At 34.4% G+C, this 14,994-nt stretch overlaps 1 non-coding gene across 1 annotated transcript; it reads left to right on the top strand.

The window, feature by feature from the left end:
• Positions 1–11,898: 11,898 nt before the first annotated feature.
• LOC142871322 (small nucleolar RNA U13) lies at positions 11,899–12,005 on the top strand. The gene has a single exon (XR_012919572.1). It is a non-coding gene; the product is annotated as a small nucleolar RNA U13 (small nucleolar RNA).
• The last annotated feature ends 2,989 nt before the right edge of the window (positions 12,006–14,994 follow it).

Here is a 14,994-nt window from a genome sequence, read left to right as displayed (position 1 = left end):
ATTTTTCTGCACAACAACTTAAAACACATAGTTGCAAGACAAATGAAAATAAGAGCATGGAAGAAGTGAAAGAGAGAAAAACATCTTAATGATTACACAATGATTATTCTGCTTGCCATAGCGATTATGTATTTATAATCTCTACTTCTTTGATAGTGAAATGAAAAGACCATGTGTTCTGTTTCCTATGAATCCAGAATATAACTTTTTGTTCACAGCGGATGTCCCAACACATGATGCCCGACTGATGGCTATTAATTCACATATTGTACACCACTTAAACATTCCAGGACAGGAGAGAAATTTCTGTTTGGGGAGTTTTGCCAGCTTTCTATGGCTTTTGAATTATGAGGTACAAACCACCCACATCTTTTTCTATAAATCTGATAATAAATTTCTCTCCCATCTGAGTTGTACATGGCAACAAGAACACAGATGCAATACATTCTGAAATGGGGGGTGGAGGTGGGGATAGATTGGAGAATTACTCATTTCTCATTTTCCTTCTTTATATGGGTAGAAACACTAACTGTTGTCCTGGCTAAATTCCAGTTCAGATAATTACTTTCCCCAAAAAATGTTCACTGTAGCTTTAATTAAACATTTTTTTTTTTTTACTTCTTGTCTTAAATCATATGCCTATGCCTATTTTCAATTACTGCAAAAACCCATCTACTCAGGTGAAATTCAAGGGGCTGCACATGTAGCCATTTTCATGGAAAAAGCAGTACACTTTTTTAAAAAGTATTTTATTATCTTTCTCGGTGAGAAAGAGCTGAGTAAGGTTACAGTAAGAAGCTCTCCCTCTTCAATGGAAAGACAAATGATTGAACACATTATATATGAATATTTTATATCCTTGAATCTTCCTGGTACAGAAAAAGCAGCAAGGCAGTAGACTTGTTAACATTTGATATTTTATGCAATACCTGAGAAAATATTAGATCCCCATTTTTCATTTCCAGTGTCTGAGATGTCCACACTAGTAGAAACACTGGCCAGCACCCATTCATAAGTTTTCAGGAATGGTTTTTAAGAAACTTCTGGGCATGAGTATGTAATGCTGAAATCTAAATGTCAAGCCTAAGTGATTACAAGTGCTTTAATAAAATATAAGGCACTATTATAACAACTAGATATGATAGGCCTTTTATGAAGATGGATTAGGCCAGCCAAACTTGCCTGATTAGAATTATTGGAGGCACTTTCTTAAAATACAGATTTCTAGGCCACTCAGAAAGTAGAGGAAAAGAGAAATTGTTACATAAGAAAATTTGGCTTTATAAACCCTACCTTGTCCTTCCCAGTCCAAATTCTTCACATCATCTCCCCATCTGCCAGCTGCCTTCTGGGCTCTTCATATCAAGACTGGCTGCACACAGAAATCACCCAATAAGACTTAAAAATACTGATGCCTATTCCACCACAAAAGATACTGATTCGATAGCTTTGAGAATAGGTGTAGCCAGTGGCATTTTCAAAGCTCTTCCGCTGATTCTAATGTATACTCAATATTGAGAACCACTGAATAAGGCTGGTTCGTGAGAAACTTAAGAATAAAGATGATGATCATTCTAAACTGGTTTTCTGGCTATACTAGAGAAGCACATTTGGCTTTGAAGAGATGCATTAACTAAGCAGAAAGCGCACACAAGCTCTAGAATGACACAGATCTCAGTTTGAGTCCCAGGTCCGCCAGTTAAAATGTGATCTGTCACTACTTAAAAGACAATTGGGGCTGGGCGTGGTGGCTCATGCCTGTAATCCTAGCACTTTGGGAAGCTGAGGCAGGTGGATTGTTTGAGCTCAGGAATTCAAGACCAGCCTGAGCAAGAATGAGATCCTGTCTCTACTAAAAATAGAAAGAAATTAGCTGGACAACTAAAAATATATAGAAAAATTTAGCTGGGCATGGTGGCACATGCTCTGTAGTCCAAGTTACTTGGGAGGCTAAGGCAGAAGGATCACTTGAGCCAGGAGTTTGAGGTTGCTGTGAGCCAGGCTAATGCCATGGCATTCTAGCCTGGGCAACAGAGTGAGACTCTGTCTCAAAAAAAAAAAAAAAAAAAAAAAATCTGCCTGACCTTCAATTTTCCAGTTATGTAATGAGAAAAATAATGCCTATGAATCAACTAGGTAAACTAACTTGCCTGCTAGATTCAATTTTTTCTTCTGGCTTAGCCATCCCTTTGACTAGTCCCAAGAAGTGATTGTCTTTTAAATGAGGTGACCCTCTCTCTGCCCAAAAAAAGTCCTGTTTATACTTGTTTTCTTAGAATAATTGTTAATCATGACAGATTTTATTCTCAAAAGTGCCCCAATTCTAATTATAAACTATGTTGTCATCTTACCCATATATCACATTATTCATTCATCACTTAAAATTGACTGGACAGAGGTAGACAGCTGACCCATATATTAAAATGAGCCAATTCGATTATTTACATAACTTTATCTAAAATATAGAATACATAATTTGTATAAGTTATCTATGCTATATAACAAATTACCCTAAAACGTAGTGCCTTAACACAATAACATTTATTATTTCACAGTTTCTGTGAGTCAGGAATCTAGGCATGATCCCTCTCCTTCAGAGTCTACCACTACTATCAAGTTGTTCAGCAGTGGCTATAGTCACCTTAACACTCAACTGGGGAAGCATCAACACTCAAAGTAACTCGTATGGTTGTTGGCAAGGTTCAGTTTCTCATTGGCTATTGGTGGAAGGGTTGCCTTGGTTTCTTGCTACATGGGGCTACTCCCATGGTCAGATGACAACATGACAGCCTGTTCTCATCAAAGTGAACAAGTGAAAAGAGTCAGAGAGAAGGAGTACAAATAAGGTAAAAACCATAGACTTTCAAACCTGATCTTGGATTTGATATGCCATCACTTTTGCCATATTCTATATGTTTGGAATAAATAACTAGAATCAGTCCACACTCAAGGGGTAGGGAATACACAAGGGCATGAATATCAGGAGCACTGAGCAGGAACCATTCAGAACTATTTTAAGAGTTGTATGCCTACCACACTAAGAGACTATAATCAAACAGTGGAGTCAAAAACTCCACACTATTTTTCATAGTTTGTACTAGTTTGCAAATTCACCAACAGCGTATAAGTGTTCCTTTTTCTTTGCATCCATGCGAGCATCTATTGTTTTGGGACTTTTGATAAAAGCCAGAAGGGGGTGAGGTGACATCTCATTGTGGTTTTGATTTGCACTTCCTTGATGATTAGTGATGTTGAACATTTTTTCACGTTATTGGCCATTTGTCTATTTTCTCTTGAAAAGCTTCTGTGCATGTCTTTTGCCCACTTTTTAATGGAGTTGTTTGATTTTTTCTTGCTGATTTGCTTGAGTTCTTTGTAAATTTTAGTTATTATCCCTTTATTGGATGTATGGCATGTGATATATTTTGTATCCCATTTTGTAGGTTGTCTATTTGTTCTGTTGATTGTTTCCTTGACTGTGCAGAAGTGTTTTAATCAATCATTTTATTTTTGTTATTGTTGTGATTGCTATTGGGGTCTTCTTCATAAATTCTCTGCCTAGGTCAATATCTAGAAGAGTTTTTCCAAAATTTTCTTCTAGAATTCTTATAGCTTCATGTGTTAGGTTTAAGTCTGTCATCCATGTTGAATTAATTTTAGTGAGTAGTGAGAAATATGGATCCTGTTTCAATCTTCTACATGTGGCTATCCAATTTTCCCAGCACCATTTATTGAATAGGGATTCTTTTCCCCAGTTTATGTTGTTGTTTGTTTTATCAAAGATCAGATGGCAATATGTAGATGGTTTTATATCTGCGTCCTCTATTCTGTTCCACTGGTCTTTGTCTCTATTTTTGTGCCTATATTATGCTGTTTGGGTTACTATAGCCTTGTAGTATAGCTTAAAGTCTGGTAGAGTGATGCCTGCAAATTGCTTAATTCCTTTTGCTTAAAGTTATATTGGCTATTCAGGCTCCTTCTGGTTCCAAATGAAGTCCCAGGCAGACAGCAGAGACATGGCTTCCTGCCTCTTCAAGGAAAAACAACACCAGATGTTTTCCACTGTCAGTCTATGACCAAGGAATAAAAAAAAACAAAAAACAAACAGAATTCCTTTTATCAACCTACCTACTATGTGAGAGACAAAAAAAGACAAACTCAAAAGTTTCTCAGCTGCCTTTTGCTAATTGGACTATAATCATAAATCTCTCCCTAGTGCCCCTCAGCCTACCCTAAAAACTATTTAAAATCATTTGGTTTCAGGGCCAGCACCTCTCTTATCTCTTCTTTTCTTTGGAGAGGCAATGAAATAAAGTTTGTGCTTTTTTTCTATGCCCCTACAAAAAAATGATTAGTACAATTATACAAACTTATATGAAAAACACATATAAAATACCCATGTATTGTTATATTTTGCTTAAATTTAAAGTAGAATTAGATATTTAGAAATAAAGAAATCAAAGTATTTAGTTCCATATAAAATATGTAGTTAAAACAGGAGTTTTGAACAAGGCAAATATGAGATATGTTTTGACAGTTAAAGCTTTAGCTAAAATTACAATTAATTTTAACCTATTTACAAGGGCTCTTTACGCAAGGCCCTATTTACAATAATGACTTAATATGCAATTGAGTCATTATCAATTATATTATGTATATATCATTAAAACTACAAAAGAGATAAAATGTTTCAATTTGGAGGAAATAAAGATAACACAATGATGTATTATTTAAATTGCAAAACACATGATTTTTTTCTGGATAAAAAAGGTTCAATAAAGTTAGAGGTAGATATGACAATGTGGCAAACCAATGTTATGGATAAATCAAAGTTGTAGGGCAGAAACAAATAGAAAGCAGAGGAAGATGGTCTTTGAAAAAAATAAAGGAACAGATGGAAATACATAAAGAAGATAGCGTCTGTATACCATCGTCAAAGAATAATTCAAAGACACTTAAAAATGTCATATGTAGAGTATCTACTATTTAGGAGTCAGGTGGTAGACTACTGTATTGTCAGGATTCCCCAAGAAACACACCCAATAGGACATATATAGATATATAAGAGGAGATTTATTATAGAATTGGTTCATGCAATTATGAAGACCAAGAAGTCCCACAATCTGCCTTCTCCAAACTAGAGAACCAGGAAAGCCAGTGACATAAATAGTTCCACTTCAAAAGCCTGAGAACTATTAATAAAAGCTCCAGTGCTCCAAGCCAGGAAAAGATGTATGTCCCAGCTCAAGAAGAGAGAGCAAAATTGCATTGCCTTTCCTCCATCATTCTGTTCTATTTGGGCCCTCAATGAATTGGATGATCCCCACCCACGCTGGTCAAGGTAGGTATTCTTTGCTCAATCTACTGTTCCTAATACTAATCTTTTCTAGAGAAACCCTCATAGACAGACTCAGAAATAATATTTTACCATCTACCTAGGCATTCCATAGATCAGTAAAGTTAACACTGATTAGCTTCCAGCTAGCAAAGAGGTTAATCAAGCATATGTCCTTGATCAAGCTGACTGGGTATGCCAAGGAAAATATTTTCAATTCTCTAGAAAATCTTGAGAGTTTATCTATAAAACAAATGTGATAGCTCTTGGTGTATAAATTCTGCCAGGCCCATTAGGCCTCCTCTTTAGACTAGTTTCATTCTTTCTTCCTTGTCCAAACTCCTCACCTTATAGCTCCAAACCCAGATGACTTACCACTTTTCAAAAGTTCTCACTGTATTTTAGAGTCTATTCCAAGAAATCCCTTTGGTTTTATTGTGCTTAAGCTAATTCAGATGGATTTTTGTTCCTCCAGAGTCTTCACTAAAACAATTTAACTGAGTTATTGCAAAGATTAAATGAACTAGGGTAGATATATTATATGAAACTTAATTGAGACTCATAGTATAGATTGTTTTTAAGTCATATACAATTATTGAAGGGACTAAACAAGTTAAGATGTGTGCAAAAGCTAGAGAAGAGATGGCTAAAGAGTCTCAAAATCATGTCTCATAAAGGATAGTTGAAATGGCCAGAGAGTTTAGCCAGGACAAGAGAATCCTCAGAAGGCAAATGGTACTTTTTTTTCCCCCTAAATGTTGATATCCAATCTTGTAGATGATGATTCCATAGGTAGACATAAAATCATAAACCTATGAGAAAGTTATAAGAGGATGGAAGGAAGTGATGTAAGGGGTAAAGCCTTATTTAGCATTGAAATAATTCAAGCATAAGCAGTTTATTGGCAATGCTATATATTTAAACCAGATAATGTATGAAGTCTTTCCAATCATAACTTATATAAATTTGTGAAATAAAATGAGAAATTTTATCTCTCTGTGCTTTAGTTTTGTCTTCTGTAAAATAGCTAGGATAGTAACTGCCTTATCCAGCTCCAGTCATTAGAATAATGCACTAAGACCTTAGTAGACTATGCAATGTTCCATAAAATATAAATTGAAGAATAAACCTCTAATTAAAATCTCCATAAATATGTGAGTTCTATATTTTTAATTCTTAAATGAAATATTTATTGAGTCCCTATTATGTGCCAAACACTCCTACAAGTACTTCAAAAATGCATTACTAAAAAAAGCAGATAAAACAGTCAGTGACAACTTATTTTCACATATAATTTTATAACATGGCAGAAAGCTGAAAAACAAACCACTTCTTAATCCTCTAGGCAGGTTTAACCAGCATAAAGCTGTAGCATGAAACCAGGACTCAACCATCTTGCAAAATTGGAAAAAGAAAAAAATGTTGATCAGCACCAATTAGCAGGACCTAGAAGGCCATCAATAAGACTACCTTTGAGAAAGAGAAAGAGAGAGAGAGAGGGGAAGAGAGAGTGCGAAAGAGAGACAGAGGAAGAGAGAGAGAGAGAAAGAGAGAGAGAGAAGTACTTATAGAGGATTAATCTCAACATTCCGATTCCCACCATTAACAAGACCAGCTTTGCAGTATGGTCTTCTCAATACCCCTTGCTTTTATCTTCAGGGCTTGAGGTCTCTCAACACTACTAAGGAATTGCTTAAGACCTATTTCCCTAATCATGGATTATCTTATAATTGGATAATTGTATTTTGCTCAACCCCGACTCCCCTGTGAGAATTTCTGTTTATTTGACCAATACATACTGAGAGTCTCTTTAAGAACCAGGCACTGGGATATGGGATACAGCAATGAATAAGAGGTAAAGGTAAAAAAAAAACGCCCTTATTGTGTTTATATTTTAAAGAGAGAGAGAGAGAGAGAAAGTCTAGTATGTGTGCATATACATAGTATATATGTATATATGTGTGTATGTATTTATATAGTGGTATATGAGGAAATTAACAATTTTCCTTCTTAGATCAAAACATTAGTCTTTAATCACAGGTGGATATCAGAATCAACTAGAAGCTTTCTCAAAATATATTTTAATTTAGTTAATCTGAACAAGTAAAATTTGGGAAGTGATTCTAGTAGATATGTTGGATTCCAAATCATTGTACTGAAAAGATAATTAGATTAAAAATAGCATTAACCAACAAAGTTTTTCTCTTTCACCATCCTATCCCAGCTATGGCAAAATCCTCAGCTTATTTGGCTGAATTAAATAGTGTATATGATTTAGTATTTATTTCGTTCTCAATCATAACATAGACTTTCATTTCAAGAATTGTAATAATTTAAAGTATCTTAAATTGTTTAAGGGATAGCCTAGTTTTTCCTGTCATTCTTAATGAAAGAATGTACAACCAGAGAATTATAACAATTATATCTCAAACGAATTTGAATAACTGTAATGGTGGGTGACAAAGACTTTAATAGCTTTTCTGAATAGAATGTTTTTAAGTAGGAAAGAGACATAGAGCCTGTACTAGCAACAAGGCATAATACAGCAGACACCAAAAATCATAATCTTTTCTTTGTAGAAAATCTTGGATTCAAAAGATATTTAGTGGATTCTCAAGAAAGTGATAAAACAGATTTTTCTGAATACAAGAAACCAGGATTTTATAGTAGAGAAAAATGAGCTGTGTAGACAGACCAACCTGGGTTTGATTCCTGGCTCTGTCATTTGCACTGTGGTCTTAGGCTAGACTAACTTAACACTTGCCTCAGTTTCCTTTCATATAAAATAAAATTTTAATACCAACCATTCAAAATTGTTGAAATGATGGGCAAAGACATACCATAAGCTCCTAATACAGTCTGGATATAGTAACTACAAACATATCTACTAAATAAATAAACAGTTTCATGAGAAAACATTTGTCCTTTGGTCAAAGTGCACATATTATGAAAGTCAACTATAGAAAACAAGGTGCAAAGAACTATAAAACCATTCAGAGGGACAAGAATAAAAAAGGTCTTTTAGTAACTCCCCTAGTACTTTGTCTAATCTCCATGAAAAACTAGAATAAATGATGGAATATTTAAATATATAAACTACCTTATTCCTCTCTTCAAGGAGATTAAAGATATATAATAAGTCATCCTTTCTAAGGCTGACCTTCAGGTTACCACCCACTGATTTTTCTTTCCTTTTTTGCTTTTGCTGGCAATTCATTGGAGCAATAGACCTTTAAAGGAAAAACAGAGTCAAGTGGGAGAAGAAAGGAAGAAGAAAGAAAAGAGGAAAAGAGCAAAGAAAAGAAGAAAGAGAAGGAAGACACAAAAAAACCTTTAAGCTTTAACTGAATGTGATTTAAGAGCAAGCTGTATTATCACACTCCTTAATTAATTTTTGTTGTTTTCATCTTAACCAAGTGATTAGTGGAAGGTGACTTGAATAAATTTTGAAAAGAAATCCTAACTCTGATGTGCTTATTGTCTGTGAATTCACTGATGTCTTCTTTCTTAATCATACAAGAAAACATGAATCCATCCTATCTATAAAATGTTCAAATAATATATAAACATGCCAAAACATAACACTACACTACTTGCTACCTCCATCTGTTTCCAATTCTTCCTATTAACATTTTTTTTCCAAATGTTTTAATATAAATATAAAAATACACAGGAATACATGTCTTTTACAAAAATGAGATTTTGTCATATGTCTTGTTCCAGAGCTTAGTTTTTTTATACTTTGCTAACCTTCCTAAACTTTGTGGGCAAGTACTACAATATATCAGACTACAAGTAACTGACAATTTGTATGATCTAACTCCAAAAAGCTAGAAGGATAAAGACATAAAAGTCACCATAGTTTTAATCATCCAAATTTTCTTTGTTCACATTATGTTATTCTGGTATGAATATTCTCTTGTTTCATTCATATTTATTCTATGTTGGTCTTCTCTACCCTCTCACCATGTTCTTATTTTCTGGTTTCATATAATCTATTCCTCTGAAACCTCAAGAACATTTGGGAAATTTCTCTCTATTGTTGCAAAGTAAACAGTTTTCCTAGTGCTTCTGTGCTAAATAAATGGGGACCATGTCCCTGGAAAGACAGATACTTTTTGTGTGTGTTATATCGACCTTCCTCCAGGGATAGAGGTTGCAGATCAGAATCTGGGGAGGTACAGAGAAGGCCTGAGTGGCCAGAAAATAATGATCATCTTGTCTCATTGCTAGGGTGTGTATTTAGGCATTATACTAATTTCTGAAATTTCAGATAATGTTGAATGTGATTGTAAGATTTATACATTAATCAAAGGGTGAAATTACCTAAGACACTGAGAAATACTGTTTCAGAGAGATTAGCAAACCTGAGTATTGGCAGCAAATGCAGAATTGTTGAGCTTTGTACATTGCTAGTGCTCTGCCAATAGTTCTCAGTTTTACACAATTTTTTATTATCCACGTTCTGAATTATTAGGTTAAGTATGTAATGTCCAATTTCCTTAAGTACTAAGTTTCACAGTTGATATCTCTGACATTTCACTTTGACACTTCTTGTTTTATTTTTTGTTGTTTTTATATTGTGAAGGTATATCCTCATTCTTTCAAATGCACATTTTGCCTTGTGATTATCTTTCAATTTTTTAGAACAATTTTTGTGAAATCATGGATAAGTCAAAAATTCATGTTATTTTGAATATGAATTCTGTTGTGGAACCAATGCAGTTCAGACAGCTCAAAATATCAACACAGTATTTGGGAAGGATGTGGCTAATGAACACACAGTACATTGAAGGTTTGAGAAGTTCTGTTCTGATGATTTTAATCTTGCAAATGAGCCATAAGGATGACCTGAGACCAAGGTGGGTAATGATGAGCGGAAAGTTGTAATGGAAGCAAATCCTTCTCAACCTAAACCTGAATTAGCAGCAAGGTTTGACATTATTATTATAATAATATTGGACCATTTGAAACAAATCAGCAAGGTAAAGAAGCTGGATAGGTGAGTACCCCATGAATTAAATGGGCATCAGCAGAGAAATGTCTCAAAGTTTGCCTTTCTTTGCTATGACGACATAAAGACAAACCATTCCTACACCATATTGTTATGTGTGATGAAAAAATGGAGTCTTTTAGAGAATCACAAGCATTTGACGCAATGGTTGGATAAAGATGAAGTGCTGAAACACAGTCAAAAACTGAATATTCAACAAAAAGAGCTAATTGTGTCTGTTTGGTGGTCCAGTGCTGGTATTATCCACTATAGCTTAATGAAACCTGGTCAATTACAGCAGATGTCTACTGCAATGAATTGGATGAAATGATGAAGATGCTTACAATTATGCACCAAGACTGGTCAAGAGAGACAGGTCAATCCTCTTGTAAGACCACATGTCACAAAAAACAATGTTGCTCAAACTACAGAAGCTGAAGTTGGAAACTCTCTGTCATCCACCATATTCACCAGACTTTGCACCAACTGACTACCACTTTTTCCAGGTTTTTGACTACTTTTTGCAAGCAAAATACTCAATTCTCAACAAACTGTGGAAAATCCCTTTGGTGACATGGCCACACACTCTCCAGGCTTCTTCATTGCTGGCATAACCAAGCTCCTGTTAAGATGGCAAAACTGTGTTGATAGTTAAGGCAAATACTTTGATTAATTGTACTGCTTTTTGTTTGAGATATAATAAACTTTTGATTCAAAATCAGAATTTGATATTTAATAGTTGAGAGGAAGTGATATTTAATAGTTGAGAGGAAGTGGATTTTAATTGTGACTTTCAGTGTTCACTTGCAAAGACTTTCAATCAATTAGAGATCCGTGTTGCTTCTGGTCTTGAATCTACATGCTTTCTAAAGAGAGTTTGTATAGAGCAAATGACTCAGTGCATGAACAATCAGACATTGTAAGTCAAGTGGCCTCAGACTTAAAGCCTAACTCTTCCTCCTCCCAGGTGGGTAACCTTGTTTATATTACCAAACATCTTTTAACCTCAGTTTCCTCATGTGTGAAAGGGGATAACAATGATACTTTCTTAGAGGGTAACTGAGCAGAATTTCACTAGATAAGTCATTTAGCTTCCTTATCATAATGTCTGGCATAAAATGAATATGTAATAAATAGAGTTATTGTTACTTCCGTTTTTTCATATATTCTATTTTTAGTTTCCTTGTTTTCTTTCAATGAAGTGAAATTTCTTATAGTTCATTAATATATGCTACTTTAAAACTGTACTGCTTACTGATATTCTAGAAATGTCATTTATTTAATATATTTTTTGCTTAGTCTTACTTTAATACTAGCTTCAGAGATTTGCATAACTGCTTTTTTATTTATCTGTGTGTTTTGCTAACACAGGCCACCTTTCCTAGATAAAAAGTGATGGTTACTCTGCTACAGTATTCAACCATCAACACAGGTATATTACACACTCTTCCCACAAAATAAAAACGAGAAATTGCACATAACAGTAAAAAACTCTACTCTTTGAGAAAAATGAATGAATAGAAATAAATGTTTAAAAAGTATGCTCAATGTATATATCAAAAACAAGGTGATCCTTTTGTGGTTCATAAGCGTGACAACTGAATTTTCATGTTCATGTGTGAGATGTATCTCCCTCAAACCTTGTTATGTCACATTACCCACATTACCTATCTGATATGAACTTAGAAGAACAAAAAGAATCAAGGATAGTTATAGAAGAAATGCATATAATATAGTAGAGTGGGTAAGTAACAGTAATACCTGCGACACTAGGACATTCTTGAGAAATAGTCTGCAGTAAGTCAGGCTTAAAGATTTATGCAATCTCTGATCTTGTGTGGTATGGGGGCAATAAGAAGTACATGGCCAAAACTTTTCCCTCAATAGCCTGTCACAATGCCTGAAATGTCACCACTGGAATGTTTATATTTGTGTTCTTTATTAAAATCAATGTCCAGGGGAAAAAACACATAAGTTATTAACAGTCTTTAAGTCAGAAAAATGATTAAAGCTGATTTAGAGCAAGGCAGTCTGGGTAAGGCAAATAGGCTAGGGAGAAAGGGAGAATTTTTGATGTGGTGAGTTATGTGTGTATATGAGAAGTGGAACTAAAAAGATAGACAAAGGAAATGATTATATCTAAGACTAAAGTGAAAACAGCCCAAACGGGCAGAATTATTTTCTGTCTTCACTTAAGAAAATGACCTATGAGCCACTGTTATACCTGAGTCCTCCAGAAGAGAACTGTAACAGCATCTGTATTCAATAATAAAAGAAAATCTCAGAGACTCAAGGTTTGGGTAACCTTGCAAGTACTGTCACAGCTATGAGCTCCTTGATTTATGGCAATGTTAGGAATTTGGGTCTTCTCCTTTCTGAAGTACTGCAACATGCTATAAAAGGGCATTCTGAATCACAAGGCATAAAACCATACATCGAGGGAGGGATATTCTGAGTCAGAAATAATGGTGATAAATCAGGAACAGTAAATGTGGCTATATGGTTTTATTTTGTTAAATAAAGTCTTTTTCTACACTTTTTAGTATACTCTGTTGGAAACTAAATCCATGACAGTTACATACAACTGAAGAGATTGCCCTTTTTAATAAGTATTCCCTCAAAAATGATACATTATGCTGCACTTTAATATTAGAGAAACAAGTAAATATTTTCAAGGGATATATATATATATATTTCCACATTTATTCCTTTGATAAATTAAGTAGAGTTTATTCATTTTTTTTAAATTAACTATAGTTTACCTATAAATATATAAAGATGTAAATAATCCCTGTTTTAATTATTAATGTTTAGTGGGCCTGTGTGTATTTGTGTGTTATGTTTTAATTTTTACATCAGAAAGAAAAATACTAATTTAGTACAAGAAGTTCAGAGTACAATCATTGAATCAATCAGACATGAATCTTAATACTTTCTTCAAAAAAACATTCTGTAATGTCTTGATTAGAACTGAATCAATCTTAAAATTGTTTTCTTATTGTTTCTTGGATTCTGGGCAGTTCAATAGATTCAGTCACATAAATAGTTACTTGTAAATATTTGTAAAATTTTTAAACTCAAATAAACATGGGGTACATATTGTCATCTATGTTGTCATTTGTTTCATCCCAGGGTAGACCCTTGGGTGACAGGGCTTTAAAATTTACTCCTTTGAGTACTTTTAAGTGATCTGAAATTCCATTGTAAAATAATTTTCAGTTTGTCTGTTGCACAAGTTACCATGTCTTAGCTTTCAGTGACCTAGGCAAAATGCTACTGTGGCTTCATGTGTTCTCAGTTGTAACTCATGTGTTTGATGTCTATATGTAAAAAACCACCCTCTTTCACCAAAGAAATTATTCAACAAGTAGAAGCCAACTGCTAGCACTTGTGAGGGTGATAAAGATAATGGAAAGGGGGCTCTTTAATTCTTAGTCTTCAGTTGGAGTTTTGAAATAAATAAAAAATTGGAATTTTGGATGATATTGAATTTGTTTATTATTTTACTATTATAATACATACTCTGTACCAAAAAAAAAAAAAAAAGCAAAAAGTGATTTGCAGAACTGGTTCAGCGTTCCAACTGGTGCGCAACTGTCCATTCATTCAGTTCTCAATTCAGAAAGAAAACTAAAATCGAAATGAAAAATATTATTTTATGGTGCAAGGATGTACAAAGTTATCAGTGATTCTCAATGGAAAAGTTATTCACATGAAAAGCTTTTAAAATATGTTCATGTTTGTGATTTTGAGACATCATGAAGGAATCTGATTAATGTATCTTTCACAATGTCAATGTTATCTAAAATTTGCGTTCTTTCCTGCTTTATATCAGCCACAAAGAAAGAACATCCAATTGGTAAGGCATTCAGATTCTTTATTCTTTGGCCAAAGAATGGAGAAGGGTGAGCTTTTGCTCTGATGGAACTCTCTACCCGAGCAAAGGGAGATGTGGGTGTTTAAAGAGCAAGATACAGAATGGAGAAGGTGTGTAAGCATGTACAGGGTGGAGTTTCAGACATGCAGACATAGTACATGTGCATGCTTTTTCAGACATCACTTGTACAAAAAAATAGCAGTATGTCACACCTGGAAGAGTGATTATTTAGTAATATAATGATATGTTAATGAGTAAAATGTAACTGGAGGTTGCCCGGTCTGGTCTGCACCAGCTTTGTGAAGGTTTGGACCTCTGGCATCGGACAGCGGGTCATGGGACTATTTGGAGCATTTGGGCCTTCTAGTTCTTCAGTAGCTGTGCTTCTAGACAATGAATACAAAAGAAAAACTGTTAAAAGAAAGAAAAGAGAAAAGCTTTTCCATCCACTTTGCCAGGGTCATCCTGGTGACATCGATAGGAAAATAGTCTTTTCCTTTATATTTGAAGAAAGAAGGTAGCATAAGTAAAGATTATTCCCTGAAGAATCAGATAAACCCAAATTTTATTCCAAGTATCATATTTTTATCAGTCATGGGCAGCTACTTAATGTCTTTAAGTCCTAGTTTCCCCATCCACAAATGGGACCTAAGGGTGGTGTGAGTATTAAATGAGGTAGTGCTTGCATAGTGCCTGCACATGGAAGCATTCAATACATACTTTTAAAAAAAAAGGACAAATGGTATCTGATCTAAGATGTTTTTCTAGTGGAAATAATGATTCTGTATT

This window comes from Microcebus murinus, chromosome 5 (genome assembly GCF_040939455.1).
Source record: "Microcebus murinus isolate Inina chromosome 5, M.murinus_Inina_mat1.0, whole genome shotgun sequence".
NCBI classification, from domain to species: Eukaryota; Metazoa; Chordata; class Mammalia; order Primates; family Cheirogaleidae; genus Microcebus; species Microcebus murinus.
Note: the sequence above shows the minus strand (reverse complement) of the source record. Positions and strands in the feature narration are given on the sequence as shown.